This window comes from Schistocerca nitens, chromosome 5 (assembly GCF_023898315.1).
Source record: "Schistocerca nitens isolate TAMUIC-IGC-003100 chromosome 5, iqSchNite1.1, whole genome shotgun sequence".
NCBI lineage: Eukaryota > Metazoa > Arthropoda > Insecta > Orthoptera > Acrididae > Schistocerca > Schistocerca nitens.
This window is the reverse complement of record NC_064618.1, coordinates 725,888,989-725,902,652: the sequence shown is the minus strand read 5'-3', so window position 1 is coordinate 725,902,652 and position 13,664 is coordinate 725,888,989.

The window sequence follows — 13,664 nt, the reverse complement described above, 5'->3', positions numbered from 1 at the left end:
TTCATACTTAAACTTTTTAAAATACATTTATTACAGTTATATATATAAATCATTTACAAGCAACAGAATAACTTTGGGTTACGTATTTTAATTTGAGGTACAATTTTGCTCTCAGTCATGATGGAGCTAATGTTGCTGTTCTCATATTAATTTTGGGGCCCTTTGATGACATAGTGTATCTTTGAAACTGGTTGCCAATAAACTGGTAGTAAAATTACTGCTGAAGGTAGTGTCGAAAACTGAAACATTCTTATCAGGTCTGATCCTCCCTCCTATTTAACGAAGGAGGATATGCCAAAGTTCCCTATTATAGTGATTGGGACCAGCGTCATAAGGTGGTGGGGCACCTCATCCATCACATTGAGAGGTGGCATCAGCCCCCTCTCATATTTCTCTGAGTAATTCGACCTTCCTCTCTAATTGCATGTGGTGAAAAGTCGCTATTCCTTCACACACGGACTTCCCACGCAGCATCTCAAGTCACCCAGGTGGTCCGGTGAGAGGCGGGCTCTGCTGATCTTGAAAGGATTAAGCCGATGGGTGTGAGGGAGTCGAGTGAATGCTTTCCAGACGCCAACATTGTCATAAGAGCGGCGCCGACACGCCCACAGGGGCCTGACGGAGCGGCTGGGCTGGAGATCCCATTACTTCGCAGAAACTTAGTGAAAACCGTTTCTGGCGGGCTACCAGCGAGGCGTGGGAAAGACTTGTGTTCCCAGGCAGTCTTGGTGGGCAAATTCCCGCGTTTTCTGCAAAATCGTAACTGTGATTGGCTTGCTCAGGGCATAGCTCCGTGACGTAGCAAAATCGGCGCAGAAATTGGCGCCAAGAATCTCCATTGCCGGAAAGGTAGTGCTTCGGCAATAGAGTGGAATTTTCCGCCGGTTTTCGAGTTGCTGATTGGAACGTTTAACCACGGCCACTGTCGTGGGGGTGGGAATGTTCTGTGTTCGGTTTGTACGGGTGCTCTTGTGAGGGTCGTCTCTCGCCTTTCGGTTGGAGTAGGTTACAAGACTGAGCTCTCGCTGCTCTGGACAGCCTGCCTTCCGTTGGCTGTCTAATATACTTTTTTTTAATTGTAACTGTTTGACAAAGTTGCTGAAGTTCCGACATCAACGTAACTTTCCGAGTAGTTGGCAATTGAGCGTTCTGCATACAAGCGGCCTATGTTGTCTGTCTTGAGCAGTTCTGGCTAAAGTTGACTGAATCGGAGTTACTGTGTGACTTCGCTTGTTAAAATCAATCACGGGACCGTCAGTCATTGGGTGGCGAGGCTTCTTCGTCTCCCTCAGAGGCGCATTTGTATTTCTAGGAAGTCTTTAGTCTGGAACAACCAGACCAGAATAATTTGTTTCGAGCTATACTCGCGACATCATCATCACCACGACGGGACGTCGAAGCAATCAGCCATCGCCTCTGGTACGCCAGATCATGTTCTTGCAGTTAAGAAGACAACTTGGTAATGTATGTCTGCAGCACCGGCAGATTAGTGATTTTCCTAGGTGAGAATCAGAGCTCAGCAGAGCGCACCTGTTCGTCTTTTCTAACTTTATTCTGTTTTGGGTGTTCGTTGTCTGAGTTCTCACTACTGTAGCAGCAATTAATGTTGGGTTGGCTGTGTGTTTCTTTTAAGATTTGAATTGCAAGGAATTGGCTCCACATACCACGTCGTCATAAATGTCACACTCTAGTTTAGGGACAACTTCACCTTCACAGCATTTATTTGAGTATCCAATTTGAACCAATTTGATGTATTGTAAATGTTTCATGTGTTTTGTTTATTATTTTGAGTTTAGTTATAATAAATCATATTGTTATTTTGGAGAGAACTGTCATTCTGTTAATCGGTAGAGCAACCCTTTCATTTCTCACTACGTTAATGAAACTTTCCTTTATTTAACTTATTTATCAAATTAAATTATTGCAGGTGCCAAACTCTTTTCTACTCCACTTGCAGGGTCGATTACAGTCAGTTCGCCTTTATTTTTAATCCATGTGCAACTGCAACAGTCGGAGTTAGAATAGGGGGAGCTTAGAGCATTATTTATATATGAAGATTCTAGAAGAATTTAGTGTTAAATACACTGCTAGCCCCGGCACCTCGCAACATCACACAAATCATGTAGGAAAGTATCCTATGTCGTGTGCAGTTATGCACAGTAAATCCTACTCAAGTTCCCTACATCTTTCATCACTCATTCCAATGGGTTCGAGATGGCTGGGAGCTGTATATATAGTGGACATTCACCTGTGGCAAGAAACCCTTGTTCAGTGCTCTTGACACTCTCAGTTCTTCAGTGACATTAATTTCAGGACTTTTGAAGTCAGTTCCACAACTACCACAATATAACAAAACCCTCGTTGCGTGGACATTATGGATCCCTTCAAATCTGTTGCTGCTAGTTGTCTCAGTTTCATGAGTATCATGGTGTACAATGGCACCTGCATGGTTACTGTGGAACGTTTTTCCTTCTGGCAGGACTTAGAGACAGCCAAGACTCTTCTAATCCTTCTCTCCAAATTGTTAAAGTAACAGAGTGTCCACAACTTTAAGAAATACTTTCTGGGTCCAAAGTGGGTGTAACTCAGATGTGTGTAGCATGTAACTTCATTGATGAGCTCCTCAGGTATACATGAAAACCACAAGGAATCTCCTGGATTTCCTTCATAACAGATACAACTGTCTGATGGCTGTTGTTGATAATTTTTCCGGGTTATATGGCCGTGGTCCATGGAATACTTCTATTCCTAACGCTTCGTCCAATACTACATTGGACATCCTGAGAGGTATGGCTGGTTCTGTTGAGTCCTGCCGACCGTTAGGAATAGAAGTATTCCATGGACCACGGCCATATAACCCGGAAAAATTATCAACAACAGTACCATCCGGTCGTGAAAGCCTTCATTGTATGTCTGATGGCTGCTTGTGATAGATCTTGCCATTCTCTTCAGTGCTATAAGCACAGGATCCCTGTCATATTCTTTTCTGATATCTTTCATGCTAGCTGTTACTTAATTTTCAGATGCCACTTTACGCATGTAAAATAAACTGAAGTAGTTCTCATCGGCCTCCTTGTCCACACCTTCACCCAAATAACAGGCATGTGTGACAATGCATTCACAATAATTTTAGTCTCTTCAGGTACATACGTGATGGAAAAATCAAACTCCTCAAGGCGGAGTGTGTTAGTTTAGTAGTTAGTAAGTATCCAATTGCCTTGTGGTCCATGAAGAGTCTTCTCTTTTTGCTGTACAAGAAAAACCTGAATTTTTAAAACCCAAAAACGACAGCCAGTGCTTCTAACTCGATGACAGAATAATTCTTTCTGCACTTTGATAAAAACAGCTCCCATTTGCTGTTGTCTTGTGGGCTATACTTCCCTTTTCTTTGTATTGTTGAAATATCATAACTCCTGATCTCTTACAAGCACTGTCTGTGGCCATACAGAATTCCTGCAAGAAATTAGGGTGCGACAATATCAGTGCTCTTCTCATGCGTCCTGCAAGTGCTTAAACTCCTTTTCTGCTGCATCCCAAGACCTGGGAATCTTCTAACCACTCAGTTGGCAGAATCACGGCAATGCTAATGTGGGCGCGTTTACTGATCTTTTGAAGAAAATGATGGTCACCTAAGTTTATATCCGATGTAGGTGTGGCGAATTTTTCAGTAGCCTCCATCAATCCCGAGGTGTACATATCCCTTCCGCTGTAATAAAGTGACCAAGACATTTGACTCACAAAGTCCTGAAGCATGATTTATTTATGTTCACTGTCAGTCCGTGCTCTTTGAATGTTTGTGGGATCTTGCTCTGTATTTTAGTATGATCATCCCATGGTGCTTCAGCTATCCAGAGATCGTCCACATGAATACTGACGTCCTGTTTAAAGGAATAGCTCAAAATACTGTGCAACCCAAGTATAAACACAGCTGAAGATACCTTAAACCCAAATGGTAAGCGCCTAAATTGATAGCATCTACCAAAGACCAGGAAAGCAATATATTTTCGGCGATCTGGGTGCAGGGCTATCTGCCAGAAGCTGCAGCGCAGGCCAGTCGACAAAAACACTGTCACTCCATGAAAGTTTTGTAGGAGTTCCTCTAATTTCTCTGACCTGTTTGTCTCTGGCTCTGTGGCAATTTTTATTTGTCATGAGCCCAGGAAAAGTCACGTGGAACCATCCTGCTTCTCAAAGACCGAGGTTGGCAGACTATATTACACTATCGTCTAATATTTTTCATATTTGAAGGAATACTTTGTACCCGTATATGGGTCATATAAATATGGCGCTACAAAGAATTCCCTGTGCTCCCGCACACTTAATGGATACTCAAAGCCTCAGCGTTAGCTAACGATATGCCTCTTAATTCCTCTATCTGTTTTCCTGTAATTTTCTCCAGCTTCTGTACTTTTTCTTCGACTGCCTCTTTCACATCTTTCCTCATCTTTTCCTCATATTGGTCGCATACTTCTCGACTGCAGCAACGGGATTATTTACTTCTTCCTTAACTTCTCTATTGGCATAATTCAGCTTAAGACACATTGAAGGAGACTGCACTCTAATAGCGTGCTTTGCAGATCGTATCTGAATGACAGCATTCTTCTGCGTATGACTTCTCCCGTACCCAGATCTAATATACCCTGTTATTCTTGCAGGAAATACATGTCAAGAGTTAGGTCAGTCGCCACATTCGGCATGGCCGAGAAGTTTGTATGACCCTGTGTCCCTAACACTTGAATTCTATACGAGATTGGAGCTGTATCTTTGTATGTTTGCCAATTGATACGCCTTTTCTTCTCATATTCTTCACTGACTGGATCAGTTAAAAGTGATTTAATGACATTTGTGATACGCTGATTCTGACATGACAGTGCTGTGGCAACCGCTGTATAAAGTAATCTTCAGTCTAAGGTATACTATTGTAACCTGTCTTGAGACTTTCTCTTCCGCTTGTAACAGTAGCTGGCCCATACAGTCATTTCCAATAAATTTATTCGTCGTTCTGAGTACCGTTGCAGGTGCGTCTTGCGCCTATTCTACGTCTACAATCTGTCAGTTGTGTGACTGATTTCCATTGTGGTGCTCATTTGATGGATTTGAAAGGAGCACCTCTATGATTTCCACCTGCTGATGTCTCCTATCCAGTTCTTTCTAGTTTAGTTCAAAATAACGAGTGTTATTCCTCCCATGAAAATTGTTCCAGTTGTTTCTTGTCTCAGATAGTAGGATTTCTGATGGCTGTCGCCCGTAACTGTGAGACCCTGATAATCCATCTCTACGTCATTCCTCCAGTAGTTCCTATTTGACAGCTTACAGTTTCGATTATGATTCCTCCTCTTCTCTCTCATGTTGTGTGCTTCACAGGCGAACTCTAGCTCTCTGAGAACACCTCTGAATTCCTCTGTATTATCTCCACACACTCCCACTAGTAGTTGCTGGTAACTCAACAATAATTCAATGTAGCAGAAGCGTATTGTTTTGCTTCCATGACGGTTCACCCAGAGAATGATTCGTTTTTACTAATGATTACAGAAGTTACATAGGGTTTCTGAATCCTGATGTGGAACACATCCCTGGAGTTGCCACAACTCTGTGACCGTTCGTACTCTGATTCGTGTCACGCGACTGGCAGTGTACTCACTTGTGGTGAACACTTAATAAACTGTCGACATAATGGGGATTCTACTGTATGTACGGGTTAAGTTATGTTGGAATGCGGTTTGCCCTTTCTCATTTCCTACTCGACGTATTTTAAACGATCAGAGCCCTTTTTAGATTTCTTCAGGCATTGGCTTTCCACATACTTTATGCAATGCCGAAGTTCCTTGACATCTTTAAGTATTTTTGCTTCCTGTGCACTAAAGCACTAATGATCTTCCCACAGTTCTGTTAGGTCTTCCTGCGGCAGTTCTCACTGATACATCTTCTCCGAGTTTTTCGATACTTTTTCCTATTTTCTTTTACCATCTTTTCGGCCAGTTCCTGTAATGTGTCAAGCCCCTTTTTTATTTTACTATCTGTATTTTTTGCTTGCTTTGCATGTTTCTTGGCTACTAGTACTTCTTTTCTTGCTCCTAATTCTTTGGTCCTAGTTACTGAAAATGTAAGTAAATTATTAATTTCAACATTTTGTAATGCACTACCGTCTACATGATGTGTTTGTGCAGTTCTGCGTCTACACTCTGTGCTTTCTTTTTCTATTCTTTTAACTTTTGCAATACCGTTTGAAAATGGCCCAAAGATCAAAATTTATATTGTGAAATAAATAATTTGTACAGTCAATGGTTGATATGATGTCCTTTAAAAATACTGTTGCATAATTTTTCGCATTAATTGCTATATGTTTTGACTCACTTGCCAGTCTCTTAATTTTCGTCACCTTGTCTTTGATTTCTTTTGTCTTTTGCAATTCTTTCTCGAATTCCTTTTTTTCCTAACTCTCTTTCTTCCTAATCTTCTCTTCCTTTTGCCTCCTCTGTTCTTCCGTTTGCCTCCTATATTTCGCCTGCGTTAAAAATTCTAGCACTGCGTCGATCTGCTTATTCTTCCACGTCATTACTTCTGGTGCGGACGTGCATAAACGCATTATGATGCGGCACTTTGCTGCCGATACCGACACATCACTATTTATACCTAGAACAATAGCCCTACTTCTACAGTGAAGTCATAGGAACGAGGTAAATTCTGTACCACAATTGAGCTATTTTGGATTTCCCACCGTTTCTTGAATTTCCGCCATTTTATACATAGGTCAATTCACCCTTACGTCAAAGGGGTGGGGGAAAAACGGGCTACGTTTCATTACATAACTGGTGACACTATGCGAGGGGATGTGGAAGGGAAACATTGGGAACGGTTCAGGCTGTTCTCATATGCCTCATATTACGTTTCCTATGATTTACTCAAATCGCTTAAGGCGAATGCCAAGATGGTGCCTCTGAAAATGCACGGCTGATTTCCTTTCTCGTCCTTCGTTGATCCGAGCTTCTTCTTCGTCTTTAATGATCTCGTTGTCAACGGGATGTTAAACACTAATCTTTCATCCATTTCAAACAATTCAATAAACATCATTGTTGTGTTTATCACTAGGCTTTAGTAAAAATATTTTAGTCACTAAAATAGACAAAATATCCCACATGTTACGTTGTTTGGAAAGCTATATACTGCTGCAGCTATTGTATAACAATAGCTGCAGCAAAGTCAAACAGTTTTCGTATTATTCATGAGAGAATTTTAAATCAACGTTGACCGTTTCTCTCTTGTAAGTGTAGCCGTTTGACTTCATGAATTTTAAATCAGGTGTAACTTCACTACAAGGAATTCCAGCACAAACCAAGACACTATTGACGAAATGAAATTCAATTTTTCTTTGGTGTAGTTATGAAGTTATTGAAATGTAGGCATGTAAATACATTGGTATAGGTTGATAACAGGAGAAATGCAATTATAAGTACTTCAGCTCCTTCTTCAATCACCACGCTTTCCAACGTAGATGCTCTGTCTTCAGAGAGTGCTCTTTATTTACTAAACTGAAATTCTGCTCGACACTTGTTACAAATATATAAACGTCATAGTATAGTTTACTATTAAAATATTATTGGCAGGTTTATTAATTGGGTAGCAATATGTGAAGACCCCCCTTAGTGTTACTGACAGTTATGCTACTACTTAGAATGTTTTGTTTATTGTGTTGGATAATACTATTTTAAATGTTTCTTTACGCTTGCATTTACCTAGGCCTACTGCTATGGAATGCAGTATGAATACTTCCCCTATCTAAGATAACTTACTGAAAGCGTTTGCTGCCATTGACTATCTTTTCTTAGCGTTTCTCTTTTAGTCGAGTGTCAGACAGCAGCGTGACGGACGTAATGCATGTTTACGGAGCTTCCTAATTTCACTCTGTACGGAGATAAAACTAATTTCTTGGAAATGTTTCACTGGACGGTGTATTAGTCCTTCAGAGTGCAAGCTAGTCCTATTATCAGCTGAGCAGCTCACTTAGCGGCGAGATAAAGTCAGCGAGAAAGGCTGTCTCGCTTAGCAAGTGTGTGTACTGCGGAGATTAAGCAGTTCGCCGCACCGATATATTGTTCTCGCTGACGACTCGATTAAGATTTCTGCCCGTATCTCGAAAGTGATCAGCAGAATAATGGTTGCGAGAGAATATAAATGCCCCGCCACTGTGCGTAGCTTGGTGTGGACGCCACAGTCGCGATTCTTGCCAAGATTTCGCTCGTTTCCTTCCTCTCTGCTCTGAAGAATACGTGCCTGTAAAAGCCCTTTGTAACAACCCCTGCTCCGTCATTGAAAACATATGTCACAGCGTATCTTAGTTCCTTATCAGTGCTCAGAAAATTAGTGAGAGCTTTTGCTGGATTAGAGTTCGTCTTAGTGACAATATAGGTACAAAACTGATGGATTCGTCATCCGACTGATAACAAGTCATAAAATTAGGGAAAACAGGGATCGAGGAATTTTATTTTAGTTATTATGTACCTCTCCTGGACCAATTTAGATAACGATTTTCATGGGATTGTTCGGGCTTTCTCGCACATGTACGAAGCGACCATACACATGGCACTAAGTTAATGAATTTTGGGACTTTTTAAATGACACCTGACAGTAAATATGCTTCTTACTTAAATTCCAATGACGTTACTGAAAAGGGAGAGGTGCAAGTTACTGTTAAACCAATATGGAACTCATTTGGTCGTCACTTAACGATACGTAGCAAAGACCTTCCAATTATTGCCGTGAAGTTGCCCGCTGCAGGAATTTTGCTTTCTAAAACACCAATTATACTGTTGCTTCAAGAATAAGCCATTACGATTTATAAATTACTTGTTCACTCGATACGTAAATGTCTCTCTGTTTTTGAACTGTCATTCTGCTCTCATAGTGAGTGCTGCCTACAGTGTCTGTGTTTTTCTCGTCTGCCTCCAACTTAGCAAAATTAATAGCGATATAAAAATATTAAATTTATTTTACCAGCTACGACAAAGCAGTGCAAAGATTTACATTACTTCTTCTACTCTTTCCTCCCACTTTTGGAAGACGGAGAGTATGAGAGTGGAGTTCAGTTCCAGTTCATTGAGAGCATGAAGGCGCTTGTTGTAATCAGCTCCCCCATTGTCTGATACCCGCCATCACATGTGGCATAATTAATACGAATAATAGGAAAGTAATTTAGCGTACTTATCTAAAGATCTGTAAGTGCATACTCGGAACATTATTGTGATGTTCAAAGAATAATAAACGAGCCAAAAGGTAATTCAAATATAACTTTTGTGTCTTCTATAAGTTATTAACCAAGAAAGATCTTTCACGTTCCCACAACGTCACCCAAAGAGGGCTGAAACATTAAGATTATCTATTCTGTTTTCCTTCTCCCATATAGCGGACTGCACGATGTATGACTACATTACTTTTATGTGGGATAAAACCAAATGAAAAAATTTTCTAATTTCAGCCTACCAGCCAGAAATAAATATTTTTTATGAAGGAATATTATAGTGTTACAGTGATTACTTGAACAGAATATAAAAAGCCAGATATAGTATTTGAGATTCCAGTAACTGGTTTATAATAATACATAAACTTCCGAAACAACAATAATCCGTCTATGATGGTAGTAATACGTCTGAACTAATGAAAATTAGTTCCATCAAGTAGAATACCCCACCAAGAACCATGGGGGAGGAGGAGGAGATTACTGTTTAACGTCCCGTCGACAACGAGGTCATTAGAGACGGAGCGCAAGCTAGGGTGAGGGAAGGATGGGGAAGGAAATCGGCAGTGCCCTTTCAAACGAACCATCCCGGCATGACCCATGGACCTTGCCGTTGGTGGGGAGGCTTGCGTGCCTCAACGATACAGATAGCCGTACCGTAGGTGCAACCACAATGGAGGGGTATCTGTTGAGAGGCCAGACAAATGTGTGGTTCCTGAAGAGGGGCAGCAGCCTTTTCAGTAGTTGCAGGGGGAACAGTCTGGATGATTGACTGATCTGGCCCTGTAACACTAACCGAAACGGCCTTGCTGTTGTGGTACTGCGAACGGCTGAAAGCAAGGGGAAACTACAGCCGCAATTTTTCCCGAGGGCATGCAGCTTTACTGTATGGTTAAATGATGATGGCGTCCTCTTGAGTAAAATATTCCGGAGGTAAAATAGTCCCCCATTCGGATCTCCGGGCGGGGACTACTCAAGAGGACGTCGTTATCAAGAGAAAGAAAACTGGCGTTCTACGGATCGGAGCGTGGAATGTCAGATCCCTTAATCGGGCAGGTAGGTTAGAAAATTTAAAAAGGGAAATGGATAGGTTAAAGTTAGATATAATGGGAATTAATGTAGTTCGGTGGCCGGAGGAACAAGACTTTTGGTCAGGTGAATACAGGGTTATAAATATAAAATAAAATAGGGTAATGCAGGAGTAGGTTTAATAATGAATAAAAAAAATAGGAGTGCGAGTAAGCTACTACAAACAGCATAGTAAACGCATTATTGTGGCCAAGATAGACACGAAGCCCACGCCTACTATAGTAGTGCAAGTTTATATGCCAACTAGCTCTGCAGATGGTGAAGAAATTGATGAAATGTATGATGAGATAAAAGAAATTATTCAGGTAGTGAAGGGAGACGAAAATTTCATAGTCATGGTTGACTGGAATTCGACAGTAGGAAAAGGAAGAGAAGGTAACGTAGTAGGTGAATATGGATTGGGGCTTAGAAATGAAAGAGGAAGCCGCCTGGTAGAATTTTGCACAGAGCATAACTTAATCATAGCTAACACTTTCAATAATCATGAAAGAAGGTTGTATACATGGAAGAATCCTGGAGATACTAAAAGGTTTCAGATAGATTATATAATGATAAAACGGAGATTTAGGAACCAGATTTTAAATTGTAAGACATTTCCAGGGGCAGATGTGGACTCTGACCATAATCTATTGGTTATGAACTGTAGATTCAAACTGAATAAACAGCAAAAAGGTGGGAATTTAAGGAGATGGGACCTAGATAAACTGACTAAACCAGAGGTTGTACAGAGTTTCAGGGAGAGCATAAGGGAACAATTGGCAGGAATGGGGGAAAGAAATACAGTAGAAGAAGAATGGGTAGCTTTGAGGAAAGAAATAGTGAAGGCAGCAGAGGATCAAATAGGTAAAAAGACGAGGGCTAGTAGAAATCCTTGGGTAACAGAAGAGATGCTGAATTTAATAGCTGAAAGGAGAATATACAAAAATGCAGTAAATGAAGCAGGCAAAAAGGAATACAAACGTCTCAAAAATGAGATCGACAGGAAGTGCAAAATGGCTAAGCAGGGATGCCTAGAGGACAAATGTAAGGATGTAGAGTCTTCTCTCACGAGGGGTAAGATAGATACAGCCTACAGGAAAATTGAAGAGACCTTTGGAGAAAAGAGAACCACTTGCATGAATATCAAGAGCTCAGATGGAAACCCAGTTCTAAGCAAAGAAGGGAAAGCAGAAAGGTGGAAGGAGTATATAGGGGGTCTATTCAGGGGCGATGTCCTTGAGGACAATATTATGGAAATGGAAGAGGATGTAGATGAAGATGAAATGGGAGACATGATACTGCGGGAAGAGTTTGACAGAGCACTGAAAGACCTAAGTTGAAACAAGGCCCCGGGAGTAGACAACATTCCATTAGAACTACTGACAGCCTTGGGAGAGCCAGGCCTAATAAAACTCTACCATCTGGTGAGCAAGATGTATGAGACAGGCGAAATTCCCTCAGACTTCAAGAAGGTTATAGTAATTCCAATCCCAAAGAAAGCAGGTGTTGACAGGTGTTAAAATTACCGAACTATCAGTTTAATAAGTCACAGCTGCAAAATACTAACGGGAATTCTTTACAGACGAATGGAAAAACTGGTAGAAGCTGACATCGGGGAAGATCAGTTTGGATTCCGTAGAAATGTTGGAACACGTGAGGCAATACTGACCCTACGACTTATCTTAGAAAATAGATTAAGGAAAGGCAAACCTACGTTTCTAGCATTTGTAGACTTAGAGAAAGCTTTTGACAATGTTGACTGGAATACTCTCTTTCAAATTCTAAAGGTGGCAGGGGTAAAATACAGGGAGCGAAAGGCTATTTACAATTTGTAAGAAACCAGATGGCAGTTATTAGAGTCGAGGGACATGAAAGGGAAGCAGTGGTTGGGAAGGGAGTGAGACAGGGTTGTAGCCTATCCCCGATACTATTCAATCTGTATATTGAGCAAGCAGTAAATGAAACAAAAGAAAAATTCGGAGTAGGAATTAAAATCCATGGAGAAGAAATAAAAACTTAGAGGTTCGCCGATGACATTCTAATTCTGTCAGAGACATCAAAGGACTTGGAAGAGCAGTTGATGGGAATGGACAGTGTCTTGAAAAGAGGGTATAAGATGAACATCAACAAAAACAAAACGAGGATAATGGAATGTAGTCGAATTAAATCGGGCGATGCTGAGGGAATTAGATTAGGAAACGAGACACTTAAAGTAGTAAAGGAGTTTTGCTATTTGGGGAGCAAAATAACTGATGATGGTCGAAGTAGAGAGGACATAAAATGTAGACTGGCAATGGCAAGGAAAGCGTTTCTGAAGAAGAGAAATTTGATAAAATCGAGTATTGATTTAAGTGTCAGGAAGTCGTTTCTGAAAGTATTTGTATGGAGTGTAGCCATGTATGGAAATGAAACATGGGCGATAAATAGTTTAGACTGAAACGTCACCTTACAACAATTATACATGACTGTGCTTAAACTGACATATTTTTAGCGCAACGCAATCTGACTTTCCAAAATCCCTACAAAAGAATGGCCCTGACTATAACATTAACCTATACCTTTCACAAATCACTTACCTCACAAAAATCTTCGTTACTCGAACTACTGCAATACAGCGAGCGCCACTACTGCCAGCTAAATAAAAGATTCAAACTACGGAAGGCACTAACTACTGATAGGCATAGTTAGCAAATGAAAGATTTTGATAGAGAACAAACAATGTATTTACCTTAATAGTCATCAAAAGTCATAATATATATAGGAGTTCATAACATCCATTCTTACAAATATCAAAACTCCCCCATTTCTCTCCCCACATCCACCACTGCTGGCGGCTCACCTCCAACTGCGCAACGCTACGCGCTGTTCACATCCAGCTGCCCAACACTACAATGGCAGACAACAATGCAAACTAGCCACAGACTGCACACAGCACAGCCAGTGATTGTCATACAGAGCGCTACGTAACATTGCCAATAAGAAATCATAAACAGCCTACTTACATAGCCCCCATGCTCCCCACAAAAAATTTTACAAATTTTTTTGGGTAATGGCCAATACATATTTGTTAAAATTTTGTTCACAATTACAATAACAAAGAAATCAAATGCACACACTTATTGATACAATGTTCGTCAAAAGCTAAAATTTTCTCACAGTCCATAAAGACAGTCCTGATCGTTCATCACAGTAAGATTGCCGTGTTTTTCTCAAAGTCTGAGCAGTAAAAGAAAATGCACACGGAAGTAGTGGATTTCCATGCAGTCTTGAAGAAGTAGTGTTGTCCTTCTAACGGAAAGAGAGTGCTGACTCTTGACATGCAGACAGGTAATGGGCCACAACAGAGCAAACCCACAGCAGAGTC